Here is a 9528-nt window from a genome sequence, read left to right on the forward strand (position 1 = left end):
TTAGCTCCAGACCCCGAGAACGTTTTCACAACCTGAATCCCTGTGTTCCTTTGCATTTTTTCTCAAGCCTGTTAAGCATGATGGCATTCAGCTCTTCTCGAGGCCGCCAGCTACCGATTGCGAGAGAGAAACCCCAGGGTAGAACAGATTCTGAGCTGCAGTTACTTACGATGCAATTCCAGCTCCTCCCCTGGCCAAACCGTTTTCTGACTCTCTGTCCTCAAGGTGAAATGGAGACAATATTACCATGTAACTTTCAGGGTTGCTGCCGTATTACCAACTCCACCGAGTTAATGAGAACACCCTTAGTCCCCTCGTTAACAATTAATCAAATCATTATTCATTAATACTCTTAATTAAGCGCACCCTTGCGGTACCCGGGTATCCTGTAAATTCTCAACAAATGTGAGATACAGGACGAGATTTAAGATCGACTTCCTCTCTATTACTTCACGGATCATTTAATTCCAGTGTTCTTATCGATTACTAGTCCATTAGAAAATTCAGCCTCTGTGTCAAAATACCATCCGACAGAGTCAAAATATCATAGATATTTAAAATATTAACAGATGCTCACGTTTGTAAGGGTAGAAGACAAAACTACAGAATTTTTCAAACAGAATGAGACCATTTTTCTTGTCTTCCCCTGATTCCATGCTGGCTCTAAGCTTTAACCTAGTCCAATTAAGCATTTCTTGAGGATGCCCGATGCGTATCCTTTAATTCACTCCCTTAGTTATACTGGGAATCATCAGGGGCCATACTGGGGTTGCAAGCTGAGGGGGGGGAAAGATCGTCTGGGGACCCCTGCATGCACGTCACCAAAGTCCTGGCCTGTGAAATAGCAGACCTACATTTGAACGAAAGGCAAGTAAAACTTTTCACGTGCTTTACTGCCCACGGCAACGTGAATGCGAGAAGTGGACATGGGGCGGACACCATATTCGAGGTCGGTCTTGCTCCCCTAACACCTTTTTGCCACGAAACCCGAGACTGCACGCTTCGCAGCATCCTTCTCTCGGGTCTGTGTTTCAAGCCCACGGTCCTCGCTTGTCCACGGACGACCAAGCCCATGGCTCATGGGGAGTGCGGGTAGGGGCACGTGGCTGCCAGCCTGCCCTGCCATGGCCGCAAGCCCGACCTCTCCCCTGGGGTATTGACACCCGGCGACCAGTGTCCCAGCTCCTTCCTGACATGGGTATGGCTACGATCGCAGTACGCGTGACTACGGCCAATATAGCAGTAGCCACCAAAACCAAGCAAATACTTGTATTGATTCATTCAAAAATTACATCTACCATTCACTAAGCCCTTGGGATGCAGCAGTGAAAAACCAGATGGGTGTCTTTTTTGTCGTGCAGTTCACATTCCAGGAGGAGGAAATAAACAACCATGTACCTACCGAGTCGGGGGGTGCCACAGAGTGTAAGGAAATCAACGCGGTCAGAGAGACACGGGCGCACTGTGTTGGGATAGGATTCTCAGGAAAGGTGACATTCCAGCAGCGGTTAGGACCGGGCGAGAGAGCGAGCCATGTGGCTCTCGGGCCGGAAGAGTACGCGCCGGGCAGAGGGCGAGCAAATGCAGAATCGTGTTGGTTGCAGTCTGCTCGGGTTGCTTAAGGCAAATCAGGGAGGCCAGCATAGCCAGGGTGGGCTGTGGAAGGAGTGGAGGGAGATGAGAACACGTTGTGTTGGGCACCACGGGACAAGGTCAAAATACCATCCTACAGCGTCAAAATGTCAGAGGTATTTAAAGTATTAACAGACGCTCAAGTGTGTAAGTGTAGATGACAAAATTACAGAATCTGTGAAACGGAATCAGACCATTGTTACTGTCTTCCCATGATTCCACCCTGGTTCTAAGCTTTAATTTAGTTCAGTTAAGCATTCCTTAGGGATGCACTAGCTTTCGCCTGGAGTGAGATAGGGAGTCCCTGAAACCAGATGTTGAACAGAGAGGTGATAAGATCAGACTTAAGTTTTAGAAGAATCTTTCTGATCGTTATGTGAAGAACAGATTTGAGAGGCTGAGGGCAGGAGCAAGGACGCCTGGTTCATTATATTTACATCTCCTGCGGCCTTCTATGTTGGGTGCTTAGGAACGCATTCGTCTATCTACACGTGCCTCACCTGTCCCATCTATTGAGTGCCTGTGTGCCGGGCATCATGCTACTCGTAAAGGACCAGAAAGGTGGTTCGGCCCGGTTCCCGCGACTAAGGACTTCAAATTTAATGGATGACCCTGTTAAAAAATAATGCACAGATTATGGGCGCTAGAATAGAGGGTTGTATGAAACATTAATGGAGGAATAATCATTTCTATTATTATCCCTTTCTAGTCAAATAATTCCCATTATTACTCCTTTGAGGTAAGAGAAAAAAACCGGGGCTGTGCACCAGGAGGTGCCAACAAGAAACAGAAGGAAAGAGAAGGTTCCAGCAAGCCGCCCAAGGGCCCATGGAATGTAGCCGTGCAGGCTTCGCCTGAACAGACCTGTCCACATTTGGAAGTTAATACCTAGCAAAACATAATATAGGCAGGGTGGAAAAAACAAAGAGAAAAAAAGGGAAAGGAAACACAACGTTGGTGGCCTTGCGGGATTGCAGATCTATGCCCCTGCTTTCCCCGCAGGAGCCTGAGAAAGGTTTTAGAAAAGGATTTGTGTCCTAACGGGTTCTGGAAGACCTCTGGGAGATAAAGCCCCACTGAAAATCCAGGCTGAGAGGAGCAGTCAACAGGCAGGCTTTCCTAAAAATGAATATTTGACAAAACTGAAGAAAGGTCACATATTGAGCGTGAAGAGGACAAGTGTTTTATATTGATAAAAGGCACACTTCATCAAGACGTCAAAAAAACATGAAGGACTAAACATAGCATTGAAATATAGACAGCAAATATTTTTAAACATACAAAGAGAGGCTGGCAAACTAGATCCGAGGAGGGAGAAGGAAAAATCCCTCTCAGAAAATGGCAAATAACCTGGGGGGAAAAATGACAGTGTTAAGAATTCGAATATCACGAATATTCAGCTTGCTGTGATAGATATGTAGAGAGAATCGTGCAACAAACAAATAGAAAATACATTCTTTTCAAACACCACAGGACACTTGCAATAATTAGCCAGATGTTAGGTTACTAAAAAATTCTAAAGGAAAAAGTGCTCAAGGCAGAAATTACACAGCCAAGTTCTGATTACAATGTTACAAAATCAGACGGTACACAACCAAAGGCTAGCCCCAAAGAGACTTTCCATGGAAAAAAAATGTCAAACCATTCTTCTAAATAACTCCAGATAGAGGAAAACTCAAAATTAAAATTAACAACTATTCAGCCGTGAGTGGACCTAAAATACCATACATTGAAACACAGAATTTGGGCAAAGCATTAATCAAGGCAAATTTGACTGTGAAGGCATGTATTAGATACAGTATTTAGAAAAATGGGAAATAAGTGAGCGGAGGAGTCAATTCAATAGAGAAGAAAAAAAGCAACAGACTAAGCCAAAGCAAGGTGCATCAGCCAGCGATGAGGGGTGTAGGCTCCGATTCCAGGAAACCTGCCTCCACCGCTCCCCAGCTCTGCCCTGCGTGGAGTTTTCTGGCCTCTCTGTGCCTCGGCCTCCTCATCAGCAAACCACAGGCTCTTTTAGTTTTCTTAAGGGATTAAGTGAGACAGTAGAGGCAAAATTCTTAGAGGGCCTGACTTAAAGTAAGCATCCAATAAATTTACGCTTCTTTTAAGAGGAAGACAGCAATATAATTCAATTAGCCAAGGATCCGTTTTCTAGTGGCACAGGTGCATCAAGAGTGGGTTCCATATCCTGTAAATAAGGCCCCTTTATTGAAATCTTAGATCTTCCAAGTATGCCGGGGTAGAGTGCCCATCGATGTCAGAGCAGTCCAGAACACTTCAGCAATGACGTACATTTAGGGAGACATTAGGGCCAATTCTGTACAGATCCTTTCAGAGGATATGCAGGGAGCATACACATTCTAGCTCGTTTTTTGAAGGCTGCAAAACCTTGGCTGCAAAAGTGGAACAGGACAGTATAATATTAAAAACTCGGCTGATCTCCTATATGAACATACATGCCAAACTCTTAAAGTATCTGCAAACCGAACCCATTTATACATAAAGGGTAATATGAGTGACCAAGCTGAACTTACCTTAGAAACACAAAGTTGGCTTCTCCTTGGGGGAAAAAAAAATCAAACAATGCAATTTATAAAGAAGAAAATTAAATGGAATAAAATAGAATAAGATAAAGGATAAAATTCATAGGATCTCAATCTATGCAGAAAAACATTTGAAAAAAAATTCAACATTGATTGTTAAAAGCTCTTAGCAACTAGAAATAGAAGGAGGTTTCTTTCGTCTGAAAGAACAACTATGAAAACGTTATACGCAATGGTGGAATGCTTTATACTTCTATTTGAGGTTGGGAAACAAACTGGGATGCCCATTTTCTCCCCTTCCATTCACCATTGTATTGGAGATCTTAGCCAATGCAGTAAAGCAAGAAAAAGAAATCAGATACAGTGATTGGAAATGCAGGAGTGTGCCTGGGTGGCTCAGTCAGTTAAGCATCTGACTCCTGATTTCAGTTCAGGTCATGATCTTGCAGTTCATGGGATCCTGCCCCATGTCAGGCTCTACACTGATAGTTCAGAGCCTGCTTGGGATCCTCTCCCTCTCTCTCTGCACCATCCCCCTTTCTCTCTCAAAATAAATAATAAGACTTAAAAAAAAAGAAATGCACGAATATAATCATCTTATGTAGGTAATATGATTATGCACACAAAAATCCAAAACTATCCATGAATAGTTATTAAAAGGAATATTTGAGTTCTGTAAGTTTATTTTATGTAAGACCAATATTAAAAACTAATTTTTTTCTAAATATCCAAAACAAAAGAATTTTTTAAAACTTTTAAAAATCATTTGAAATAGGAGTGCCAAGGTGTCTCAGTGGGTTAAGCATCTGATTTCACCTCAGGTCATCATCTCACAGTTCGTGGGTTCGAGCCCCACGTCAGGCTCTGTGCTGACAGCTCAGAGCCTGGAGCCTGCTTCCGATTCTGTGTCTCCCTCTCTCTGTGCCCCTTCCCTGCTCATGCTCTGTCTCTCTCTGTCTCTCAAAAATAAATAAATGTTAAAAAATATTTTAAATAATGTGAAATAAATCTAATTAAACGTGGAAAGTTTCTACACAGAAAATTATAAAACATCAAGAGAAAAAACTGATGTAGAAGAATAAAAGATATATCATGGTCATAAATTGGAAGAGACAATATTGTAAAGATGTGAATTCTCTCCATATTGATTTATAGATTCAATGAACTATCGTTCGAAATCCCTTTAGGTTTTTTTATGAAATTGGCAGCTGGTTCGAAAACTTATATGGGAATGTGAAGGACCGAGAGTAGCCAAAAGAGAAGAAAACAGACATGCCCTAACGGACATCAAGATTTATTTTTAAACTATGGTAAATAAGGAGTCTGAGACTGGGGGCAGAGATAGGCAGACCAATGAGACAGAAGTGAGAGACCCCAGATAAACCTACACACAGACACTTGATTTATGACAAAGATGGTTCTGTAAAGTCCTGCATGTGGCCTTCTTGATAAACAGAACTGGGAAAGTGTATGTGTATCTATTGGGAGACAGGAAATAATCTCTAATCACATCTAATCACTCAATCTAACAATGTAGAAGTTGCTCATCCCTTTATTAAAAGCAGTTTTCACTTAGCATAACACTCTCCAGTTCCATCCACATCGCTACAAAAGGCCATATTTCATTCTTTCTCACTGCCAAATAGTATTCCATTGTATATATAAGCCACATCTTCTTTATCCATTTGTCAGTTGATGGACATTTAGGCTCTTTCCATAATTTGGCTATTGTTGAAAGTGCTGCTATAAACATTGGGGTACAAGTGCCCCTATGCATCAGCACTCCAGTATCCCTTGGGTAAATTCCTAGCAGTGCTATTGCTGGGTCATAGGGTAGATGTATTTTTAACTTTTTGAGGAACCTCCACAGTTTTCCAGAGTGGCTGCACCAGTTTGCATTCCCATCAACAGTGCAAGAGGGTTCCCGTTTCTCCACATCCTCGCCAACATCTATAGTCTCCTGAGTTGTTCATTTTAGCCACTCTGACCGGCGTGAGGTGGTATCTCAGTGTGGTTTTTATTTGTATTTCCCTGATGATGAGTGATGTTGAGCATCGTTTCATGTGCCTGTTGGCCACCTGGATGTCTTCTTTAGTGAAGTGTCTATTCATGTTTTCTGCCCATTTCTTCACTGGATTATTTGTCTTTCGGGTGTGGAGTTTGGTGAGTTCTTTATAGATTTTGGGTACTAGCCCTTTGCCCGATATGTCATTTGCAAATATCTTTTCCCATTCGGTCAGTTGCCTTTTAGTTTTGTTGATTGTTTCCTTTGCAGTGCAAAAGCTTTTTATCTTCATGAGGTCCCAATAGTTCATTTTTGCTTTTAATTCCCTTGCTTTTGGAGATGTGTCAAGTAAGAAATTGTTGCAGCTGCGGTCAGAGAGGTTTTTTCCTGCTTTCTCCTCTAGGGTTTTGATGGTTTCCTATCTCACATCCAGGTCCTTTATCCATTTTGAGTTTGTTTTTGTGAATGGTGTGAGAAAGTGGTCTAGTTTCAATCTTCTGCATGTTGCTGTCCAGTTCTCTCAGCACCATTTGTTAAAGAGACTGTCTTTTTTCCATTGGGGATATTCTTTCCTGTTTTGTCAAAGATTAGTTGGCCATACTTTTGTGGGTCCAGTTCTGGAGTCTCTATTCTATTCCATTGGTCTATGTGTCTGTTTTTATGCCAATACCATGCTGTCTTGATGATTACAGCTTTGTAGTAGAAGCTAAAGTCTGGGATTGTGATGCTTCCTGCTTTGGTTTTCTTCTTCAATATTACTTTGGCTATTTGGGGTCTTTTGTGGTACCATTCACATTTTAGGATTGCTTGTTCTAGCTTTAAGAAAAATGCTGGTGCAATTTTGTTTGGGATCGCATTGAATGTGTAGACTGCTTTGGGTAGTATTGACATTTTAACAATATTTATTCTTCCAATCCATGAGCACGGAATGTTTTTCCATTTCTTTGTGTCTTTTTCAGTTTCCTTCATAAGCTTTCTATAGTTTTCAGCATACAGATCTTTTACATCTTTGGTTAGGTTTATTCCTAGGTATTATATGCTTCTTGGTGCAATTGTGAATGGGATCAGTTTCTTTAGTTGTCTTTCTGTTGCTTCATTGTTAGTGTATAAGAATGCAACCGATTTCTGTACATTGATTTTGTATCCTGCGACTTTGCTGAATTCATGTATCAGTTCTAGAAGACTCTTGGTGGGGTCTATCGGGTTTTCCATGTATAATATCATGTCATCTGCAAAAAGTGAAAGCTTGACTTCATCTTTGCCAATTTTGATGCCTTTGATTTCCTTTTGTTGTCTGATTGCTGATGCTAGAACTTCCAGCACTGTGTTAAACAACAGCAGTGAGAGTGGGCATCCCTGTCGTGTTCCTGATCTCAGGGGGAAAGCTCTCAGTTTTTCCCCGTTGAGGATGATGTTAGCTGTGGGCTTTTCGTAAATGGCTTTTATGATGTTTAAGTATGTTCCTTCTATCCTGACTTTCTCGAGGGTTTTCATTAAGAAAGGATGCTGAAATACGTCATATAGAGAAAGACAGATACCATATGTTTTCAGTCTTACGCGCATCCTGAGAAACTTAACAGAAGACCATGGGGGAGGGGAAGGAAAAAAAATTAGAGAGGGAGAGAGCCAAACCATAAGAGACTCTTAAAAACTAAGAACAAACTGAGGGTTGATGGGGGGTGGGAGGGAGGGGAAAGTGGGTGATGGGCATTGAGGAGGGCACCTGTTGGGATGAGCACTGGGTGTTGTATGGAAACCAATTTGACAATCAATTTCATATTTTAAAAAAAAGGCAGTTTTCACTACAGAGTGCCCAGGGAACAGTGATCAGCAGCAGTCCCAAAATGAGAGAGATGGTGGCACTAATGGCCAGCGACCACAGCTGCCGCCAGCAAGCCTTCCTTCCTTGGCACTCACAGTGCCAAGTGTCCCCACAAGCATCACCATCATCAAAACCATGGCTCTGACACCTGGCACCTGGCCCTGCCACTCTCTGGGCTACTGAAGTGGCCTCTTCACCAGTCATGGTGAGCAACCCAGCCACTCAAACACCTGCAGCTGCCCAGGTGAGGATGTCCATCTCTTCTGATGTCCACACGTCCACCCATCCTATCACTTAGGTGCACACATCAGGGACTATGATAATGGCCCGGCAAAGCCAGGTAGCGACCACGCTGGTAGGTGGGGTCATCAAGGCCACCGCCCTGGTGAAAAGCCCCATCTCTATCCTGGGAGGCGGCGCTCTGACTTGCAATCTGGGCAAAGTGACGTTGGTAGTCCGGATCAAAGGGTCCCTTTCAGCTGGGACCATCCTGAAGCTGGGGACCTCAGCAGATGGCAAGCCCATCACCATCATCAGTGCCATGCGAGCCAGTGGGGCTGGGACTAAGCCCATCATCCTGGCCATTCCGGCAGGCCAAGCCCAACACAACACCATAATCGAGACCATCCCCATACCAGCCGCAGGCGGGACCAGCAGTCTCGACACCACGTCCCTTTTCACCACCATCATCACCAAGGTGATGACTTCAGGAATGGGAGCACCCACCGAAATCACTGCTGCTGTTCAAAATGCCACTGGCCATGAGAAGCACGGAGTGACCCAGGTGGTGCTAAAGAGGGTCCCTGGACAGCCAGGCAGGCACTATCCTCTGCTCCGTGCCCGTTGAGGGGTGTTCACCTGGTCACAACTGTCGCCGTCTCCACCATCAAGCCAGCCGTCACCGTGTTGATCATGAAAAGCGGCCCAGATGTCACAACCCTCGGCAGAGGGACAGGCAGCATTCCCACCAGCCTTGCAGAGCTGCGGGCCACCGCACCAGAGCCTCCCTGGCCCATCACTACCGTGGGCACCATTGCCATCCCTTCAAGCCAGGTGATCAGCCCCCACTGCTGTCACCGTGCTGGTTGCACAGACCACGGTGATGAGGGTTGGTGATGAGGGTGCACCATTGCCACCATCACCATGCAGCCTATCTCCCAGCCTACCCAGGTGCCTCCAATCACAGTGCCCACGGAGGTCAAGTCCAGCCTGTGCATGACCTTCTTGTGTCCGTTCTAGCCTCGCCTACGACACAACAGCCCATGGCCGGTCACCACGGCTGACTTGGTGCAGGGTAACGTGTAGCCCGGGACGGTGTCACGTAGCCTGGCACTGAGATGCCGGTGGGCTACAACCCACCCTGTGAGACCCATGAGACAGGCACCACCTACACCCCCCCACCACCACTGGGGGTTGTGGGCAAGCCTGAGGGTAGGTAGCAGCTAGCTTCCTGCCCACCACCCCTGTGAGATGCACCAGACCACTTCCATCGGTACCAACATATCAGTCGGCCCTGGTGCCCT

General features: G+C 44.7%; 1 pseudogene; it reads left to right on the top strand.

The window, feature by feature from the left end:
- The first annotated feature begins 811 nt into the window (after window positions 1-811).
- On the top strand, window positions 812-9288 carry LOC109497810 (annotated as a pseudogene).
- The last annotated feature ends 240 nt before the right edge of the window (window positions 9289-9528 follow it).

The sequence above is a fragment of the Felis catus genome, chromosome A1 (genome assembly GCF_018350175.1).
Source record: "Felis catus isolate Fca126 chromosome A1, F.catus_Fca126_mat1.0, whole genome shotgun sequence".
In the NCBI taxonomy this organism is placed as follows: Eukaryota; Metazoa; Chordata; class Mammalia; order Carnivora; family Felidae; genus Felis; species Felis catus.